General features: G+C 37.4%; 1 long non-coding RNA gene across 1 annotated transcript; it reads right to left on the minus strand.

The window, feature by feature from the left end:
* Nucleotides 1–1,577: 1,577 nt before the first annotated feature.
* On the minus strand, nucleotides 1,578–15,308 carry LOC145715416 (uncharacterized). Its single transcript, XR_014137552.1, has 3 exons — nucleotides 15,214–15,308; nucleotides 4,285–4,403; nucleotides 1,578–1,772 (listed from the first exon to the last, which is right to left on the minus strand). It is a non-coding gene; the product is annotated as an uncharacterized LOC145715416 (long non-coding RNA).
* Nucleotides 15,309–23,220: the final 7,912 nt, after the last annotated feature.

Here is a 23,220-nt window from a genome sequence, read left to right on the forward strand (position 1 = left end):
ATATCATGGGAAGAGAGAATTTTATGAGGTGCACATTATTGTTAAATGCCTTACACTAGTCATAAAACATAAAAACTAAAATGTTGTCATTGCAAACTTGGGGACCTTATAAGAAGAGTCAATGATTGATGAGGAGTAAAAAAAAAAAAAAAAAAAAAAAAAAAAAAAAAAAAATACTGCAGTGAGCAGAAAGTAATTAGAAGTCAAGCAAACAAAGACAGTGTGTCTATACATTTCTCAATAAATCGCATTTTAAGGAAATAAGAGCTTCGTCTATATTTTAAGATTAAGTTATTCCCCAGTTTTACAACAAAATATTGTCAAACTAAAATACAGTTGGAAATACTTAACTTGTTTGCTTTGTGTAAATAAGTTTATGAAGTGGGAGAATAGAAACAAAGTGAAATGAGAATTAGAATTTATTACTCACTTAACACAAGCCCAAGTAAGTTTAACAGAAAAATCAACTTACTACACTGTGATTTCTACAAGGATTCTCAGACCTTTGAGAAGCCCTTCCCTGGTTTTCTCTCAAGGGTTTTCCCTACCCTGGACTGTAAGGAACTTTAATTCTTCAGTTAATGAGACTTTTGTAGGTTCTGATTCAGACTTTTGGAAAGATTCCAATTTGACCACAGAAAGTTCCTTCCTTCCTTCTTTTCTTCCTTCCTTTTTTCTTTCCTTCCTTCCTTCCTTCCTTCCTCCCTTCCTTCCTTCCTTTCTTCCTTCCTTCCTTCACTCTTTCACTCCTTTACTCCCTCCTTCACTCCTTCCCTCCCTCTTTCCCTCCCTCCATTATTTCTTCTTTCAGCTTTTAGGCTAAACCACATTTAAACACCCATCTTTTACCTGTTTTCAAGGTCTCAATCCCTAAAATTCCTACATTTTCACCTTTCCTGTTTTCTTCAGTCTCATTTTCAAAGAACATGGCGTACCTATGAGCTGTTCCCTAAGTTCTTGCATCTAGCTGGGGTTATTGCTTCTTGTTCCTATGTCATTTATAAAGCAGAAATGATTGACATTCCCTGAGACAAAGCATGGCTAAGCCTTTCTTGGTTCTGGTTCCAATTTCTCTTGATCCCTCAAATGTTTCAACTGCCAAGGAAAATGACCCTTCAGAATTCTAGTTATTAAAATTTTACCACATATTCTACTTTACTTTGCAATATCACTGCAGAGTATTATCCACACTAGATGTCAAAGAGATACCTACAAAAACATACACTGTCTTGTGCTTTCTTACAGCATGTGGTTTATTGTCTGTATGCTGCAACTTCTATCCTTTCAAAGAAAAATCTCTCCATGTGAGCGGTGACTTAGTAAGCATAAGTTGAAATATCTAGTCCTAGGACCCAGCATAAGTGCTTAAAAGAAATATGCAGAAGCACAACTCTGAGCCTTTATATTGTTTAAGTGGAAAGAGTCTATAGAGGAAAATAAAATATAAAAGTGGATCAGTTAACTATTGGGGCATCACAAACCACCAACTATTGCTGCAAAACTTACTGGCTTAAAACAAAAACCATTTACTTTCTCAGAGAAGGAGCAATTTGGGTTGAGCCCAAATGGGTGGTTCCTCTGCTGGTTTCTCCTGCGATCACTTATGTGGCTTCAGTCATCCAGCTCATGGTTCAGCTGGGGCTGGATGATCCACAACGGCCTTGCTTACCTATCTGGCAGTTGGCACGGGATGTTGCTTGAAGTGCCTTTGTTCCTTTCCATGTGGTCTCTTATCCTCTAGGAAGCTAGACAGTTGATTCTTCATATAATGGCTAAAGTGTTCCAAAAGATCAAAAGCAGAAGTAGCAAGAACTCATAAGATCTGGTCTTAGAAGTCATACAACATTGCTTTTGCCAAAGCAAACCTCAAGGCCGGTCCAGATACGAGGAATATAGAAGTAAGTTTCATTTCTTTTTTTTTTTTTTTTTTTTTTTTTTTTTTTTTTTTCATCAGAAAGATTATATTTTTATTGTCCAAATCGGGACAATTTGGAGAGTGAAATAGAACATAATTTGCAGTTATGCTGAGACAGTAGCCATAACCTTTGGACTATTCCAGAAAGCTTACTGCTAGCCCTCCTACTCCACTCCTCTTGTTCCTAAGTCCTTCCCAATTTGTTACAAGTCACGGTTACTAATCCCCAGGCCATGCTGGCGAGTAGCCTTTGAACCCTTGGCAATTTGCGAATGTCTCTCTTGGAATTATGGCGGCTAGAATTGAATCCAGTAGTCGAGATGTGGTTGACTGGCACCAGGTGATGTGGATCACTTGGTTTGGAGAATATATTCCCAGTAAGTTTCATTTCTGATGGGAGAAATTCTAGGATCACATTGCATAGAGACATAAATACAAGGCAGTGTGATTCACTGGAGGCCTTTATTCATAATTCTCTGGAAGTCATAGCAACGAAAACAAAATGATTTCTGCCTTAATAAGAAGCAATATACTTTTATCTATCAGACATGATTATAATTGGTTAAGTGTATTCTCCCAGACTACACTATGAGCATGTTAAGGGTTAACATCTTACCTTACCTCCTTTAGAATGCAGAGTTTACATTAAAATCTCCACATAGTAAGAATATAAATAATAATAATAATGTATAATAGCTACTGTTATTGAGTTCACTATAGCCTAAAATCTTTGCACGAATATCTCATTTGATGCTCACAACAACACTACTAGGAAAATGTTGTCATCACCCTCAGTCAAAAGATGAGGAAACTGAACCTCAGCAGGAATAAATAATGTAGCCAAATTACATGAATGGGTAAAGGTGAGATTAGAAACCAGTTCTGCCTCACCACTGAGACTATCATCTCTCCCACTAAGCCACACTGCCTTACATGACGATGCCTGGGAGGAATGTGACACGCATGGCTTTGTCTAACTCCAGGCAAGAATATGCACACACTAAAGTATAACTGAGTCTTTCATTTACTGTTTCATATATTTCTTTCTTAGTTATTAGGATTTTGTAAGTCCTGACGGTGTGAGAGGTGATTTGTTTTCATCTCAATTCTAACACATTTTGAACTATTTTATCAGCCTATGGGGAAAACAGATTGTTATTTTTATTTTTATTTGGTTTGTTTAAAAAAAAAACACCAAAAAGCTGGTTTACTAGTAAAACTATTGTAAACAGTCGCCTGGGGACATCTCCTTTGGCAGACAACCTGTTTGCAGAGTCCAATTCCCATCAGCTCAGTAGTTGAGATTAATGATATGGGAAGAGTTTGAACACTACAGGTGGCAGAATGGGTGATTTAACAGCAAAGCTGTGCAAATCAATCTACCCTACACCTCACAGTCATCTTGTAAGTTTACAGAAAAAGGGAAAAAGGAAGGAAGAAAGAAAGGAGAGAGGGGAGAAAAAGAATATTCTCCACTTTCAACATATGGAGTGATATGTGATCTATGTTTACTTTTTATATTTCTCTTTTTCTTTACTTTACAACATCCATATGTTACCAAAACAACTTTGTTGTGATGTACTTCTCACTGATGGGAATTTGTGTATAATGCAGATTACACCCTTCTTCCTCTGAGCCCCGTTTTTAAATGAAAGATTGGCTAAAGTTGTACCTTTGAGCGGGAGGCATGTAGAAAGAAAATGATGCTGGACAGGGAACTGCAGGCGACTGCAGGAGAGGTCAGGGTAGATTCCCATGTTTACAGGATTTTACCAACCTTATCTTCCCTCATGGTATCAACAAAAGGGGTACCATTTGACCTGACGATGTCTTAAATTGTCTCAGACATCCTGGAAAGCCCAACTTGGCAGAGAATGCAGAATTTTCGCCAAGTAGCACAAAGTTGAATTTGGATTATATGGCCTGACTGACCCTAGAACTCCATCAAGCTGCCAAATAGTCTCACCTTGGTCATTTTATTAACTGAACAGTGGCATGGCTCTACATTTGATTAGATGGAATTTTTTGGATGCTACTGCTTAAGTAACAACTGAGCTTTACTGTTTACATAATCATAAGAAAAGATGTGTTAAAAATATATGTGCAAAATAAAACATTTATAATGGCAACAAAAACTAAGAAGTATTTACTGTTGGGGTTCTGCTAGTTGTCCCCTAATGTCTATTTGCCCCTTTTTCCATACTAATAGAATGCCAGACTTTTTGTTGACTCATAGTGTCCCAAAATAAAGGAAATGTTTCTCAGACTTTCTTGCCACAAACAGGTGGCCATTTGACTTATTCTGGCCATGGGATATAAGTAGGAATAGGTGCAAGGATTCTGTTTCCAGAGGCTTCCTTGTAAGATACCTGGATGTTCGTCTTGACTCCTTCTTGTGTATCTTTTCTTCAGTCTTCCTCCCTGTCATACAGATGTGTTGGCTGACATTCTTACAGTTATCTTGAATCGTGAGGACCAGAACTGATGTCTGAAAGATGACAGGGGAATGTGGAAGACTGCAGCAGAGATATCATACCAACCCTTTGTGAGATACTTTCATGTGAGAAAGAAATAAACTTCTTCCATATTTAAGCCACTATTACTTTGAGTCTTTTTTACTTTCAGCCAAACCTAGCCCTAGATGATATACCTAGGAATAAAATCCATAAAAAATGTACAAAACTTATGTAAAGCACACTTTATTTAATGAAGGACATAAATGAATACCTTGAATCAGTAGAGAGTCATGCTAATTTTCTGGTTGAGAAGGCTCAGTATTATAAAGATATAAATTCTCCTCAAATTGATCTATAAATTCAATGCAAACATAATCAAAATCTCAATTGGATTTTTAAATTTTAAGGTGATTCTGAGGTTAATCTGGAAAATTAAATATACAAGAGTACACAAAAAATGTGAGAAAGAGAAAAAGAATAGTGATTAGGGACTTGCCCTCTAATATGTCAAAATATATTATAAGATATATTAATTAAAATAATATGTTATTTTTAATGTTTATTTTTTTATTTTGAGAGAGAGAGAGAGAGAGAGAGTGAGCAGGGGAGGGGCAGAGAGAGGGGGAGAGAGAGAATCTCAAGCAAGCTCCACGCAATCAGCACAGAGCCCCACGCCAGGCTCAAATCACGAACTGTGAGATCACGACCTGAATGGTAAACAAGAGTCAAATGCTTAACCAGCTGAGCCACCTAGGTGCCCACAAAAATGTGTTATTGGTATAGAAAGTACAATATACATCAATGAAATAAAAATACTCAAATATATATGTATATAAACACATATAGTATAAATGAATATAAGCAGGTAGCATATATACATATATATACGTGCATAAGGCTATATATATTTATACGCAACCTGGTTATATTCATATACTAGCATATATAAAAATATAAATCTAAACAATGTAAACTCATTAGGCCACGAGGATAAAAGGAAAATCTATGATTTTAGAAAGGAAAGGTGGTACCTCTCAAAGAGACATCACAAATATGAGCAAAAGAGTGGCATTTACTCTTGTAAACAAGATGGGCGTGCGACAGTCCCAGAGTCTCATGCCAGCCTGTCACCAGGTCCCGCCCTTGCTATTTACTGTGGATCCAAACCTATTTTCCTCTAAATCCAACAGTTTCTTTACTTACATTTTCCTGGAGAATGTTATCTTAACAAGAGAAACACTCCCAGATTTGACAATGTTTTGAATTTAAAGAAGGTTGGGTAAGATTGTGAAATGTCTTAGTATTAAAGTAAATATAAATGACAAGAAAAATCACAGTTTTAACTGTATATAGTATTGACAGGGTATTTATCAATGAATTTAGATTTCGGAAAAACTGCAGATTCTACTAGCATAAGTCCTAGTAATGTGTACTTATAATTTAAATTTAGACAGGTGGTTTAATTTATTCCTATGTAACAGAATATCACTTATTTTATATACTAGGAAATTACAAAATAGAAATGCATAATAGTTATGATTTCAAAATACCTTAACTAAAAAAAGAAACAAAAATATTTTTTTTCTTTATTACTACCATAAAATTTTGGTCTTTCTCTTCAAACTGTTTTATCAAACTGGTCTATAATTATTGATCATTGAAATGTTTGCCATCTGTTATTTAAGAGTCACAGATATTTTATCCTATTTAACCATTGAGTTCCAATGATACAAAAAGGTATTTACTAACTATGTAAACATGGAAATAATTGCTTGGAAGGGAAAGTATTTATCTAATTAATTATTATCCTTCTATGAATCCAAAACAAGTGCTTCAGAGTAGTATGACACAATGGAAAGAATCAGAATCCTGATTCTTATCTACCAGCTATGTGAACATACATTATTTACCTAACCGCATTGACAATTAAATACAGTTTTTAAAATGCAAGTAAATTGGTTGGCATGCAGTTGATCCTTGCTAATTATCATGCTTCCTTTCTACTAAGTGTGCCAATGGGTTTGGGAAGCTTGAGCTCAAGTCATAGTTTATGAAACCCTTTTTTGATTATTTATAGAAGCAATAATTTAGAAATCTATTTGATTTAATAATCATAAAATGATCTAGATTGACATTTCTGAACCCTGACACAAAGTTACTGAATTAGAATGATAAGGAATAAATTCAAAAACTCTATAGAAACAACTTTCCAGGGAATTCTGATGATCAATTATAGAGGAACAATACTATCTTAGACATTTTAGTAAATGCAAAGAAGCATATTTAAAGTAGCTGGCAATAAAATTCAGCAAAATTAAAATGGCAAGAATGAACTATGAGAAATGTACATTTATTTGCATCTTCTAAAAGTTAAAGTCTCTTCATTTTAGCCATATGTCTTTTTTTAATTTTTTACAGTGTATACTAATATCCATATAGTAAAGATTAAATTATTCAAATAGATAATCTTGGCTATCTAGTACCATTATTATAAACTCCTAAGGAGCCATCAATGTTTCTATGTGGTCTGCCTAAATCTACATTTTGCATTACAAATTGCTTTGCTATTTGCTTCATCTTGCTTAGAACTTCCTAATCATTCATGACATATGACATTGTGTTGGAAAGACACACATGGAGCCACACACTGTGCTCTATTAATTTTATTTGTTTACTTAGTGAAAGTTCCAGCCACTGCATCTCAATAGCTTCCCTTTTTTCTGGGTCAAGAACATGAAATGACAAATGGAGTGTCATGCTCCTGGAAATTGTTCCAAGAGTTACTTCTCCCACCTATCTCAGGTTGCTATATAACCTAAGAGTCAGATTTCTGGAAAGGTCCCACTGAGATATTTTAGTTCATGTTCCTGCCTCCAGGCTAGGTCTAGTATCCAGCTACCTAGTAAAATACACAGCTCAAAGCCAGCTTTATCTACATGTACTGTCCACACGTAGAAAAGTGAGTATGCACATGTGTGAATGTGAGTGTGTAAAATAAAATATGACCCCCATAATGCTAATGTTTTTAAACTAACTGTAATATATTAGACAGACTTTTAATAATATACAGAAATTACCCCCATGGATTTACTGCTTTGGTAACTATGAACATTTTATGCAGTGGTTTGGAGTCATCAGGTTGCTTGATCCATTCTTGTTCTCAGCTTATCAACACCAGAACTTTGATTACCCAGAAACAAAGCAGAAAGTAGACCAAACGGTAGGATTTGCTGGGTACCAAAATCTTGTGTTCCCCATAACATCTGTGTACACAGCTGTAAGTCTATCTTCTCGCCTTAATAACGGGTTCAATTCAATGGAGACTCTGGAGCCTGACTTCCTGTATTCAAATCCTGTCTCCACCACTTCCTAGGACAGGCATTATAGTCAAGTTCCCTAACCTCCCTGTGTCTCTCAATCAACTATCTGCTAAAAACATAAAATAAAATACCTTTTTGAACTGATGAGATAAAGTGAGGTCACCTATGTATGCAAAGCACATACAACAATACTAGGCCCATTATAACTTCTCCATGTTGACTATTATCTTTACTACTATGATTATTATAAACTACTGTGTAAACATTTAGCTGCAGTGACTCTGCAACTCTTTCCCACCATTACAAATTGATACTAGGAGCTAATAACTTTTTTTTAATATGAAGTTTATTGTCAAATTGGTTTCCATACAACACCCAGTGCTCATCCCAACAGGTGCTCTCCTCAGTACCCATCACCCACTCTCCCCTCCCTCCCACCCCCCCATCAACCCTCAGATTGTTCTCAGTTTTTAAGAGTCTCTTATGCTTTGGCTCCCTCCCTCTCTAACTTTTTTTTTCCCTTCCCCTCCCCCATGGTCTTCTGTTAAGTTTCTCAGAATCCACATAGGAATGAAAACATATGGTATCTGTCTTTCTCTGTATGACTTATTTCACTTAGCATAACACTCTCCAGTTCCATCCACGTTGCTACAAAAGGCCATATTTCATTCTTTCTCATTGCCACGCAGTATTCTATTGTGTATATAAACCACAATTTCTTTATCCATTCATCAGTTGATGGACATTTAGGCCCTTTCCATAATTTGGCTATTGTTGAAAGTGCTGCTATAAACATTGGGGTACAAGTGCCCCTATGCATCAGCACTCCTGTATCCCTTGGGTAAATTCCTAGCATTGCTATTGCTGGATCATGGGGTAGATCTATTTTTAATTTTTTGAGGAACCTCCACTAGCTTTTACCTGGAATCCTGATCGGATGAGACACAGAAGAGATAAAATTAGTTGCAGCATTACAATGATAAACACTATGCCCTTTTTCACATATAGTGTGAATAGTAAAAATTCCTTCCATTCAAATATTAACCTTTTGTGCAAACCCAGTGCAAGTGATTTCATTTTTTTAAAAAAAAATTTTAGTGTTTATTTATTTTTGAGAGAGAGAGTGAAAGAGACAGAGTGCAAGTTGAGGAGGGATAGAGAGAGAGGGAGACACAGAATCTGAAGCAGGCTCCAGGCTCTGAACTGTCAGCACAGAGCTTGACGTGGGTCTTGAACCCATGAACCAAACCATGGGATCATGACCTGAGCCAAAGTTGAACACTTAACAGACTGAGCCACCCAGGCACCCCAGTGATTTCCTTTTTTATAGCAGCCCCCCTGTTCACTCCCACAAGAGATTGCCCAACCTTCTGGAGCAAGAGTGGTACCTAACACATAATTCTATGTAATCAGGAACTGTACTACATTATAATACATTATATTACAAGACAATACATTAATTGTATTAATGTATTTACTCTTCACAATATCTCCTGAGTTGGGTGCTATTATTTCCCCATTTCATAGATAGAAAAACTAAAGCCTGGGGTCACACAGTAAGTAGTGGAACAGATTGAAATCTTGGTTTTGAGCTCCAGAAGCTGGTTCTTGACCTCCCTTCTTCTTTTGAATGCTTCTGGAACTCATATTGACCTTGTGACATTTGATCTCATGAAACTACTTGAAATTGCCCATGGGGGTACCTACTGTAACAGGAGCAGAGCCCTTCCTGGTTCTGCTCCTTAGTCAGTTGGTAGAGGAGAGGGCCCATTGTCTCCCTGGCCCCAGGGCCTCCTACAGTAATTAGGGCTGCTACACTTTCATTCTGAAAAGCCCCTGTGAAGTGCTCTGCAGGTCCACACCACTCCAGGGACTATCCAAAATGACCAAACGAAAGAATTCCCCTCAAAAGAATCTCCAGGAAATAACAACAGCTAATGAACTGATCAAAAAGGATTTAAATAATATAACAGAAAGTGAATTTAGAATAATAGTCATAAAATTAATCGCTGGGCTTGAAAACAGTATAGAGGACAGCAGAGAATCTATTGCTACAGAGATCAAGGGACTAAGGAATAGTCAGGAGGAGCTGAAAAACGCTATAAACGATATGCAAAGTAAAATGGAAACGACCATGGCTCGGATTGAAGAGGCAGAGGAGAGAATAGGTGAACTAGAAGATAAAATTATGGAAAAAGAGGAAGCTGAGAAAAAGAGAGATAAAAAAATCCAGGAGTATGAGGGGAAAATTAGAGAACTAAGTGATGCACTAAAAAGAAATAATATACACATAATTGGTATTCCAGAGGAGGAAGAGAGAGGGAAAGGTGCTGAAGGGGTACTTGAAGAAATAATAGCTGAGAACTTCCCTGAACTGGGGAAGGAAAAAGGCACTGAAATCCAAGAGGCACAGAGAACTCCCTTCAGATGTAACTTGAATCAATCTTCTGCACGACATATCATAGTGAAACTGGCAAAATACAAGGATAAAGAGAAAATTGTGAAAGCAGCAAGGGATAAACGTGCCCTCACATATAAAGGGAGACCTATAAGACTCGTGACTGATCTCTCTTCTGAAACTTGGCAGGCCAGAAAGGAATGGCAGGAGATCTTCAATGTGATGAACAGAAAAAATATGCAGCCGAGAATCCTTTATCCAGCAAGTCTGTCATTTAGAATAGAAGGAGAGATAAAGGTCTTCCCAAACAAACAAAAACTGAAGGAATTCGTCACCACGAAACCAGTCCTACAAGAGATCCTAAGGGGGATCCTACGAGACAAAGTACCAGAGACATCACTACAAGCATAAAACATATAGACATCACAATGATTCTAAACCCGTATCTTTCTATAATAACACTGAATGTAAATGGACTAAATGCGCCAACCAAAAGACATAGGGTATCAGAATGGATAAAAAAACAAGACCCATCTATTTGCTGTCCACAAGAGACTCATTTTAGACCTGAGGACACCTTCAGATTGAGAGTGAGGGGATGGAGAACTATTTATCATGCTCCTGGAAGCCAAAAGAAAGCTGGAGTAGCCATACTTATATCAGACAAACTAGACTTTAAATTAAAGGCTGTAACAAGAGATGAAGAAGGGCATTATATAATAATTACAGGGTCTCTCCATCAGGAAGAGCTAACAATTATAAATGTCTATGCGCCGAATACCGGAGCCCCCAAATATATAAAACAATTACTCATAAACATAAGCAAACTTATTGATAAGAATGTGGTAATTGCAGGGGACTTTAACACTCCACTTACAGAAATGGATAGATCATCTAGACACACGGTCAATAAAGAAATGAGGGCCCTGAATGATACATTGGATCAGATGGACTTGACAGATATATTTAGAACTCTGCATCCCAAAGCAACAGAATATACTTTCTTCTCGAGTGCACATGGAACATTCTCCAAGATACGTCGTATACTGAGTCACAAAACAGCCCTTCATAAGTATACAAGAACTGAAATTATACCATGCATACTTTCAGACCACAACGCTATGAAGCTTGAAATCAACCACAGGAAAAAGTCTGGAAAACCTCCAAAAGCATGGAGGTTAAAGAACACCCTACTAAAGAATGAGTGGGTCAACCAGGCAATTAGAGAAGAAATTAAAAAATATATGGAAACAAACGAAAATGAAAATACAACAATCCAAACGCTTTGGGACGCAGCGAAGGCAGTCCTGAGAGGAAAATACATTGCAATCCAGGCCTATCTCATGAAAAGCCCCTGTGTCACCGGCTGCCTCTATTCCCACATTCCCTGGACACTGTGGGGGTTGGCCAAGAGGGTGTTATTAGCACTAGGTGCTGCTACCCACCCACATCCTATAGGAAGGGAAAAATAATTTTCCCCCTACCCTTCCAGGTTCTTGGCTGACACTGCACTGTCATAAAGATAGATTAACAGGGGGGAAACAAACAGAAGTTTAGTAATATGTATACCACCAGAATGCATGGGAGAGACCCAGGAGAATTGGCCTCCCTGAAATGGCCTAAGCCATCACCTTAAATAACATCTCTGGCTAAAGACAAAAGAAGATGTTGGTAGGTGGGGTAAAGTCAGAGCTGGGGAGTATCAGGTAAAGCATAGTAAACAAGAGTAAGGTTGTTAAATTGATTTAGGCCATTGCCTTCTCCGTTGCTAAAAGTTTCTAGAGTTTTAAGCACCCCTCTCTTCCTGGTACAAAGAGGAAGACACCCTTCCAAATAGAGATTTCCCTTATGAATGTAAATGTTTCTTACAAAAAGGTAACTTCTGTGTGGTTTTCAGAGCTTTTCCTATGCTGTTTCTTAAAAATAATCCTTATGCCAAAGAGATATTTTGGGATGGCAAATTCTGCTTTCCCTTACTACCCTCACTGTAGCCTTCCATCTTCCCCCTACCAAGCACCTGAGCTCAAGGACCACAGAAGGGCAACTGCAGGTTGTGACATGTTAGCCTGGACTGGTCCCTGCAGTCCCCCAGCCCTTAGGCTGGGAGAGACCTTCTCTGTCCAGAAGCATAGCAGGACAGCCAGGGTGTTTGGGCAGCACAATGAGAGGGTCGAGGTGGATCTGGTCAGTAGGTCCTCAGCCATCTAGCCCCATAGCTCTGCATCCTGTCAGTGCTGATATAGGAAATAAAGACAGAAGGAAATGGTAGATAAAATTAAATTTCCTTGTAACCTGCAGCCCACTGACAAATACTTGAGGCAGGCAGAGTATAACATTCCTCCAGGAACTCCCTACTATCTTAATGTTAATGCTTTGCTAGAGAAAAAACAACCTTAGCTTGACAATAGCTAGGCCTCCAGTATCCTGTGAGTCTTCTTTAGTATATGAAAATCCTTTTGGAAACTTCCCCTTGCCTTTACCTCCCCCAACTCCCAAGTATATAATCAGTCACTCCTCATAATCTGCCAGGTCTTTCTGCCCACGGGCCCCATCCTCATCCTTTAATAAAACCACCTTTTTGCACCAAAGATGTCTCAAGAATTCTTGGCCATCAGCTCTGAACCCCAACACTCCAAACCACATCAAGTGCCACCACCCACAGTACCACCTCGCCCAACACATGCCCCCTTGTGCTAATTGGCCCTCTCCTGTGTGGTGACCCATTCTACCCCAACTCCAAACTCCCTGGGGCATTTCCTTGCTGATTTTTCAATGTTATGTTTAAAGAGTGGAAAATGAGAATATGAGTTTTTATTTTAAAAAAATGGTGCCAAAAAAAAAAAAGCTTTGGTGAATATTTTATTGCTATTTACTTTCCCCACAAATTTATGTAATTACTCTGCAATTAGATTATAAGCTCATTGAAAGAAAAGACAATACTTTATAAATTTTGTGTTTTCCCCCAAATACCCACCACAGCAGTAGTAGTTCTAAAATTCCTCTATAGCAAGGGATTAACCTTGCTATACCTTCTACTGAGGGGGAAGATAAGGGGTGAACTAGGGGATGTGCTTAAAGCTTCATTTTCCAAGCAAATGTTTTAACTTATGTTATATATTTACCAGGGCCACTTGTGGTAGTAGAAAGGCTGAGAGAATTTTCAGCTGATAAAGACCCCCAATTACCTCTGGCCCAAATTCTGTACAATAGTGCTATGCACTGTTGAGGAGGAAAAATTTTCTTCTACCCTTCCAAGTTTCTTTCAGGTGGTCTAAGAATTAAATTGAGACAGATTAATAGGAGAAAATCAAATTTAATTTTGTATGTATGGAAACCCTACCTATATAAGAGATTCGAAGATGAAAGGTACAGTGAGGTATATGTGCCATCTTTGGCTAAAGAGTGAGATCAGGGTTTGGGGCTTCAAAGGGAGGGGGACAACTCTAAGGCAATAAGAAGAGCAGATGTTTGATAATTAAATGTTTTCCCTGCCATACAGATGGGTCACTCAGACAAAATGTATCTCTGGGAGTAACTCCAATTGTGGGAAGGGCCTCCAATTTAGATTCTTCTAAGTGATTAAGGGAACAGTAAAAACTTTCTCTTGAATCCACAGGGTCTCAAAATAGTCCATATGCCAAAGTGACACATTTTGGGAAGACTTGCCCTGAAGTCCTTTAGCACATAGGAAGCACTTAATGAATACTTGATGTATTATTTCATGTATGTGATAACACTAAATGACAAAAAAATGTGATGGTGCCTTCATAGATTAAGAAGGGCAATATCCTTAGGAAAAAAATGGATAGTCTGCCCCACCCACAAACTAGATAACAATTAAACCCCCTGCCTCAGTTCTCATTCCAGAATGACCTACTATACAAGCCCAGTGATCTATAGTCACTCGGAACCAGTAGCAGACAGATGGTAACCTTAAAAAGAAAGTCTAATCTTAGGAATTAGAACTGAGATTTTATAGCACAATAAAGTCCAAGACCATATCTTTTTCCTCTATAAAGCTTGCAGAAAAGAGCCAGAATTTAATTAAACTGCCATTACTCCTGAATTACGTATTCTGTTTTCTAATTTTCCCCAAAGTTCTTCATTATCTTTTAGTTTTCAGCCCAAAACAAAGGAGGACGAAGAGGAGGAGAAAGAGGTGGAAGAGGGGAGGGTAAAGGGGAGAAAATGGCTACTAGAGGAAAAGGGCACTATTTAAGGGAACTATTGGGGAATAAAAAGTCTCCCTTCTTCTTGTCTAGGTTCTTTGTCTGGGCCTAATAATTTCAATTGACATAAGACAGATTAACAGAAGAAAAACAAACAAAATTTTATAACATATATCCTACACACACACACACACACACACACACACACACACACACACACAGGAAACATCCAGGAAAACTGAGTAACTCTTAAATGGCCAAAGCCATCACCTTAAATACCACCTTCAGTTAAAGACAAAAGAAATAGGTTAGGGGTGGGGAATTAGTTATGGAAGTTTATGAGGAAAAGACAATAAACAAGAGTGAATTATTATGCAGACCTTTAAGTTGTTAGAATGACAACCACAGGTCCAAAATGGAGTTATTTATGCTGGACCAGGTCTCCAAACTGGTGCTTACTATCTAATAGAATTACAGTTTCAACTTCTCCCACAGTAGGAGTCTTAATCACTCAATCAGGAATTTTCTGCTCAGCACCAACAAGGTAATCTGTCACATGAGCCCTCTCCATCTACCGAAGGAAGATGAGTTAATCCAGCTAACAAACCTTCCTGCTTTTCCCCCAAAGGGAAGGTGACCTTGCCTGAAACAATCCTTTTGTGTCTTTTGCTAATTGTTCTGCCCCATTTCTACCTATACAACCCTTCCATTATGTACAGTTCCTTGGAGCTCCTTTCTACTTTCTAGATGGGATGCAGCCTGATTCATAAATCATTGAACAAAGTCAGTTAGATCTTTAAATCTACCCAGTTGAATTTTTTTTTTTTTTTTTATCAAACTCCATACCTTTTCCAGTTTCCATTTCTAGAGATCTGGGTATTCTCTTAGTCCTGGTACAGAGAGGGAGACACTCTTACAAATGGATATGTCCCTTATAAATGTAAATGTTTCTTACCAAAGGTTAACTTGTAGTCAGTTTTCAGAGCTTCACCTGTATCTGCTATATCTTTAAAAATAACCACCTTAAAATATCAATATGACAAACAGGCATACTTTGGGGTGGTATATTTTGCTTCCTTGCAGAAAATTTGCAATCATTTAATCTATTTCCCACTGTGAGGGAGCAAAAATAACTTTGCTCTACCTTTCTAGGTTGTTGGCTGAGACCCCACTGTAATAAAGATAGAATACAGAATAACAGAATTCTAAAGATAGAATATTCTGATGGAATTCTAAAGGTAGAATAACAGAAGAAAAACTATCTATCTATCTAAAGATGTAATAACAGGGGTGCCTGGGTGGCTCGCTCAGTTGGTTAAGCATCTGGCGTCCGACTTCGGCTCATGTCATGATCTCGCAGTTTGCGAGTTCCAGCCTTGAGTCGGGCTCTGTGCTGACAGCTCAGAGCCTGGAGCCTGCTTCCGATTCTGTGTCTCCCTCTCCCTCTGCCCTTCCCCTGCTCACGCTCTGACTCTCTCTGTCTTCCAATAATAAATAAACTTAAAAAAAAAAAAGATAGAACAAAAGAAAACAAAAACAAAAGTTTAATAAACATGTATATTTCCTGTGACATGGGAGAGACCCAGGAAAATGGAGAAACTCCCTGAAACGGTCCAGGCCACCACCTTAAATATCATCTCTAACTAAAGAAAAAAGAAGATATTGGGGAAGAGGGGAGATGAGTTATGGGAGGCTACCAGGCAAAGAACAGTAATCAAGGGTATGGTTGTTACACAGTTTTAAGTCCTTGCCTTCTCCATGGATAAGAATTTATAGAAATTTAGCCTTCCTCCTCTTTCTGGTACACAGAGGGAGACCATGGAAATTTCTTTTACAGATGGAGATTTCCCTTGTAATGTCTCTTACAAAAGGGTAAGTTCTTGGTTTTCAGAGCTTTTCTTATGTCTGCTTGTTTCTTAAAAAATAATCAGCCTAAAATAATCCTTATGCCAACAAAATGTATATTAGTGTGGAAAATTCTGCTCTTTCACTGTCTCAATGAAAGGGAATATCACAAGGGATCACATGGGAGGACAGGGATTTACAGTACTTGAAATCAGGCAGACCTGTTTTACTTCCTGGTTTTACTAGTCAACCAGCTATGTCAATGAAGTTAGACTATTTAACCATTCTCAGTCTCATCTTTCTCATTTGTTAAATGTACATCTACATATCTTAGTGAATTAAATGAAATAAGGTGTACAAAATGCTCAGCACAAGGCCTGGCACATTAGAACGCAGTCACTGTTAGTCATATCGCCATTAGTGTTCCCAGGGCTGATGCTGCCTATTGATGGCACAGGATAGGTTCAATGTAGAAAGCTGAAATAGAAATTCTTCCTTACAGTGTGCTAAGGCAAAACGTCTTACACACTGGTTATTATTGTGATAGAATTAAACAACATTCTTTTTTACAGCCTTATTCCGACATAATTCACATACCATACAATGTACCCTGTGAAAGCATGCAGTTCAATGATTTGTAGTCTATTTACAGAGTTGTGCAAACATCACAACAATTTTTGAACATTTTCATCACCTTAAAAGCAAGTCCCAAACAATGTATTTTTTGACAATAATTTTTATGTTTTTAGAATAATGTCATAAAAAAATTCTCCTCTAGATTACAATTACCAGATACATAACACAAAAGTGGAAAAGTGGTAAACAAAGTAGAATAAGTCATATTTATGGATTATCAGTTTACTCAAACATACTATGATATAGGATACCATAATGACTTTATAAATAGGTTCAATGAAACACTAGTCACATTAAAACTGAGAACAATGCTAATAGAATTGATATAGCAACAGTCATAAAATAGTACATGTACATCTCTTCTGTATTTAATTATTTAAGTTTGTAAGTGTTCAAATGCATCACAGATTTTTTTAAATCTTAGAAAATATGCAACTATTATACAGAAATAGTAGTCAAGTACTCAAACATTTCAAAAACATAAAAAATAAAATAATTTCTCTGTTCTTACTCTTAGTGGTATTGGATAGGGAACCAGAAGTCTACATCCCTTCATGACTAATTTTCCAGGTTGTTTTTATTAATCAGGATCTATGGGAAATAATAGTAATAGTAGAGGATTAAAAAAAACACCTATGGAACTAGATGCTCCTTATCAAATCTAACTGGGTAAACTTAATAAGGTTAAATGACCTCCCATGCATCAGTTTTCTCATTCATAAATTCAGGATATGGTAGCACATGTAGCCCATAAGATTGTAATGAGTATTACATATATAACATGCATAAATCAATTTCCAAATAATTCCAAAAATATATAAATAACCCCTCCTAGGAAGTGGAGCTTAATTCTCCTCCCCCTGAATATTGGCTGGACTTATTAACCTGCTTACAAAGACTAGTGCATGGAGAGGGGAAAATGGTACCCTTACAGTGGAGAAAACTGGCAAACAATGTCCCCTGTTAAACACCATCTTCCAAAAAAAAAAAAAACAGTAAAAAAAAAAAAGTTATAGTCACACTACTGCTTAAAACTTTCCAATGGTTTCCATCTGTGCTTACAATACAATTTTGATTCCTTGCTATCACTTTCTAGGTCCATGGTCTCATTCTCATCTACTTCATAATGGATGCCTTTTCCCTCTCTCACTATGGTCTGGCCTCACAAGCCTTCTCAATATAACTCAACTGATCCAATATTTTCTTTAAGTGCTTTCCTTGTGGTGTCTCTGATCTTGCCATGACCAATCCTTGTTTATCATTGTCACTTCTGCTCAATAGTTGCCTCTTCACAGATGCCTTCTCTGACTATCCTACCTAGACTGCCCTCTGCTTGGCCACTCTGTCAGCTTACCTAGTTTATTTCCTTCACAGAGTCTATCATACCATAAAATTTTCTTGATTATTTGTTTACTTACTTGCTTGCAATCTCTCCCATCATGAGAAAGGTTGTTCAGTGAGGGCAGGAATTCTGCTTGTTTTGTTAAACTCCATACCCTCAGTTCCCATAAACTTGTGGAAGCCAAATAATAACGTGTTGAATGAGTAAATGACAGAGAAAATAGTAGGGATGTCCCCCATAGTTTTCATGTATTTTAGTAATTACAAAGACGGTCAACCCTTAAATGAGGACTAGATGAAGAGAAGAATGTCTGTTTTTTAAATTTCTATGCTTATTCTCTGATAGTTACCAGTCTTTCTCAGCTGTAGACATTTACTATATCTTTAACTTTCATGCTTCGCACCATTCATTTCTGATTTAGCATTGATCATGGACTCCTTCATGCTAGTCAATGAGCTGTAGAATTAATCTCTCTGCCAAGGCTGGGACCATATTAAGGGAGGGTGTCCTAAATACTTCCTTCCCTCAGATCACAGCTTTCCTTTAGCCCTTACCATATTTTCTCAGCTCCAGTAAGATTGTCGGTGGATTTTCTTGTCCCCCACTAGGATTGTAGCCTTTTCTGAGCCCAATGTAATTAATTGGGACTTTGCATCTTGTCTAGCTGTCAAGAATTTTCCACCTAAGACACAGATTCCCTTACCTCTGTGATTCTTTTTCTCTTCTTTCCCACATCTTAATTGTTTCACCCACCTAACTGCAGATATGGCCCACCCCATACTCTTACAGCACCTAAAGAACTAATTTAGAACCCCTTGGTTCATGTATAACTGAGTTCCTATGCCTCCTGGGACCCAGAGCATTAAATGATAGCTATTAAACTTAGGCTTTCTTCTTTTTCCACCAGCCCCTGCAGCTGAAGTCAGAGTATTCCTAAGGAAAAAGCCCATTTACATCATAAACCCTCTTTAATATGTGTGGCAAAATATTCTTAAAGTTATCAACCATAGCAGAACATATTTCAGTTTCAAGATACTTAAAAATAATAAGTAAATCATCATTGTATATATAAAATGTAGTAATAGACATTAGTAAACTGTGTAACATTCACCTGAAAGTAAAGACCCATTGGCAAAGTTTGATAATTACAATTAACCATGGCACAGTCCCAAAATCACTTGGACTGTCTAATAACTTTGAAGGTAATATTATGTTAAGGAACCACATACCTAAAGAAAATGTTTATAATGTTCTGTATTTTTGTAACAGATTTACTATCACCTTTCACAGAACCCAAAATTTTATGCTTCAAGTGGTAGAATCTATAGAATATTGATTTGTTTTTATTTGTTCAGATTCAACTGTCAGTAAAACCTAAAGAAGAAAGAATTCAGTCCCACTTAGTGGAAACTCACAAGATATAAATGTAGCAATATAATATTACATACAGGAAATATTGTGACTATCAGAATATAACAGGAACCATGTTTTAAAAATATTAAACCAATGTGTTTTCCCTTATTAATCCTGTTCTTTCCCCTATAACTCTTTCGGCCACTATGGCTATACCATGAAGGTTATTACCCAGAAAAAGTATGACTGCAGTTTGCCTAGACTCCAGAACATAGTGTAAGTAAAGAAGAAAGGAAAATAACATAGAAAAGAAGTTCTCAACAGAATAAGGGAAAATCTAAAGAAAATGGTATTTGGAAAAGATGAGATGATATTAAAGGAATTATGTTCAGGATCCCTTCATCCCTCATTTGTGTTGAGAAGATAGAAACCTCATTGAATGTCTAACTCAGACAGCTCCTGCACCCTGCTCCCACCTTATAAAGGACACCTCTTTGAACAGCACTTTACATCAACTCAAAGTGGTAATATAAGAGGAATCATACAGCATATTTGGGCAGCAGGTGGACTGGAGGTAGCATTCCAAAAATCTTCCTAGATTCGTGTGTGATATGAAAGGTATCCAAAATCCCTTCTGCTGTAGGTAGAACTAGAAAAAAGATGTGGGGTTCCTGGCTGCCTCAGTTGGTGTAGCATGCAACTCTTGATCTCAGGGACATGAGTTCAAGCCTCACATAGGGTGTAGACTGTACTTAAAAGAAGAAGAAGAAGAAGCAGAAGCAGAAGAAGAGGAGGAGAAGGAGAAGGAGAAGGAGAAGGAGAAGGAGAAGGAGAAGGAGAAGGAGAAGGATGTTCTAGCAGATGTTACCTGGCTAGCAAGCTTGCTAACGTGTGATGCTAGTGATGGTCACTGTGGCAGAGGTAAAATGTTTATATATCAAGATCTACTGGATGAACCACCAGGTCCAGGACCAAATGAAAGTCAGAGCCAGAACTAGAGATAGCTTTAGTGCTGCCCCAAACAAAAATGGGATCTTACTCCATGGAGGGCAATATACCTCCAATAATTAGCCATGTATTTATATCCCTCATATATCTATCTATCTCCCTCATATATCTATCTATATCTATCTATCTATATAGATAGATATAGATAGATATATGGCCATATAGATAGGTATATGAGGGAGATAGATAGATAGATAGATAGATATAGATATAGATATAGATAGATATAGATAGATATGCATCCAATAGCCAATATTCCAGTTTGAGTCTGAAGACTGTCAGCTGTAGAAACAGGAAGAGCCAATGATGCAGATGAAGGAAATCTGCTAGAGAATTCTCTCTTGTGTGGGGAGTCTGGTCTTTTTGTTTTTGTTTTTGTTTTTTCAAGTCTTCAACTGATTGAATGAGGCCCACTCCCATTATGGAGGGGATCTGCTTTACTAAAAGTGTACTGGTTTAAATGTTAATATCCAAAAACACTCTCACAGGAACAATGTTTTATCAAATATCTGAGTACTGCATGGCCCAACCAACTTGTCCCATTAAATTAATTGTCATTTGGTTGAACAGTAAAACACTTTGTTGGTGTAGTTATTATATTAGAAGGGGAAAGTTAACTAGATTTAATGGAACAGAAATGAGCAAATATCTGTTAAGCATATTTTGGACCTATATAATTATGGTATAGCCTTGCAGGGCATCAGATTAATGGGACTGAGTGCCCAGACTATGGGCTGGCATAGAATGAGAATGCTTTGGGTGGAGAGGTAACAGGTATTTATTCTACGGAGCTATGTGCAGATATTCAATCAGAAAATAATTCTTTGATCACACATTCCATTTAGTCTTCACTATTCTTTTCAAATCCAACGGAAGTTTTAAATTAGGGAAAGATAGCATTAATAACATAGTAAAGGCTTAAAGAAATGTTTTTATCTCATTTTTGTAGTTGACACAGGCAGTCTTTCCTTTCTTCACCTTTTCATTATTACCACTCTTAAATTGGGTGTCTCACACCACAGGACTTTGTTAATATCCAATGGTCAATCGGGTAGCTCATTCAGTAAAGGTTGGAAAAGAAATCTTTTTCCAACTCACTGTGCCAATTCTATGGAATCAAAAAGACTACTAATTAAAATTCACTTTTTTTTAGAGTCAGAACACAGAAGGTGTTAGTTAGGCTAGTAAAGTTCTGAATGTTATCTAAAGTTGTGCCATTAATAAAAAACAAAGTTTAAGCAAAAATATTTTGTCCTAAATCTGGAGGGATTAGAAGAGCAAGAGAAGAAAGGAAAACTGGCACATCTATGGTGACCAAAGGGGAAATGATAAGGAGGAAAAGAAGACTCTAGAAGGAAGAGTCATCCCCTCAAATGTCAGCAATTTTAGCCTGCTCATTAGTACACTCTTCTTCTTAACATTCTATGTGAATAATTTACAGTTAAAACAGGTATAATCTAAAAACAGTCCATTACCCTAAACAAATTGATGACACATTAAGGCAGTGCTCCAGAATAGGAGAAATAGGCCCAGGGGCAGAATGACAAGGCCAGTCTGAGTATAGTCAATACCATTCATGAATGTGTCTTCACTAGCCATGAAAGTCTCACACTCTCATATTTAGGATGACATCTGATTGTGCTATGATCATGTGCAAATACCAGGAAGGTATTACAGAACTACTGATGTGTTTAGATATTCCTGTATTTGGTTGAATTTATGACAAAAAATGAATGGCCCTTGCAAGATTTATAGGCAATAGGACAACTGAAAATCAACTTGCTTCTTCTGCATATTTTATTATCTATCATAAAAGTAAAACATGACAGAAATAACTAAAACTGAATGGTTAAATAAGAATAGGTCATTCTCACAAACTTGGTTTTAGTCCTTTGTAATCGAGAGGCATAACATTTTCAGGATTGACCTGGCTGGTTGTTTCTGTTTCAGAGGAAGGTGCAATCGGCCTAGAGGTCTGACCTTAGAATTTAGAGTGTCATTGTCATTTTTTTTTGTTTTTGCTTTTGTTTTAATACTGAGATGATCTCCTCCATCCTCCTCCAATCTATTTAAACATGAATAAGCCTAAGTCACACTAGACAGACATCTATCTATATAGATATCTGGTTCAAAGTAGAAGAAAAGGAGGTAGGTTTGGGAAGTTTACCTTCAGCCTAAGGTGTCAGGAAGAAAGAAGTACTATGTATGAGGCTCCAAGTAGGTGAAGACCTGGGAAGAGAGCAGAGCCTATTTACAAAGGTTAACCTTTGTCCCAAATGACATTCATATATCCTGGTGATGCTATCTGCTGAAATCGTGACCACTACCTATACCACAAAATCATTATTTTGAGAAGCCAATCATAAGTCCTCACATCTAGAAAATATCAACACTCCACTCATTTGAATACCAAATCCAGTATTCTTTGAGTTTGCATTTAACTTTCTCAGGTAAGGCCTCTTGCTAATTACAAAGTTGTGGCAAAGGACTAACAAGGAATCTCACCAACAATGGAAAAAAGAAAAACTCTATGCATTTCATGACTGGGCAGGAAGGAGGATAGACTTTAACAGATGAGGATGAAAGAGGTTTCAGGAGAGGATGAGAAACTGGAGGCTTTCATTAATTCCATACTTTCCTTTATTACAGGATTTCCCTCCATCACTCTTTGCTTACTGTTGCTACAGGAGGACTGAATGTTCCCAATGAAGGCCTGAAGGTCATCAAGGACCTCAACCAGAGGGAGTGAGGGCTAGTGTCACTGTGAGGTTCAATTCT

The sequence above is a fragment of the Panthera onca genome, chromosome B1, assembly GCF_046562875.1.
Source record: "Panthera onca isolate mPanOnc1 chromosome B1, mPanOnc1 haplotype 2, whole genome shotgun sequence".
Lineage (NCBI taxonomy): Eukaryota > Metazoa > Chordata > Mammalia > Carnivora > Felidae > Panthera > Panthera onca.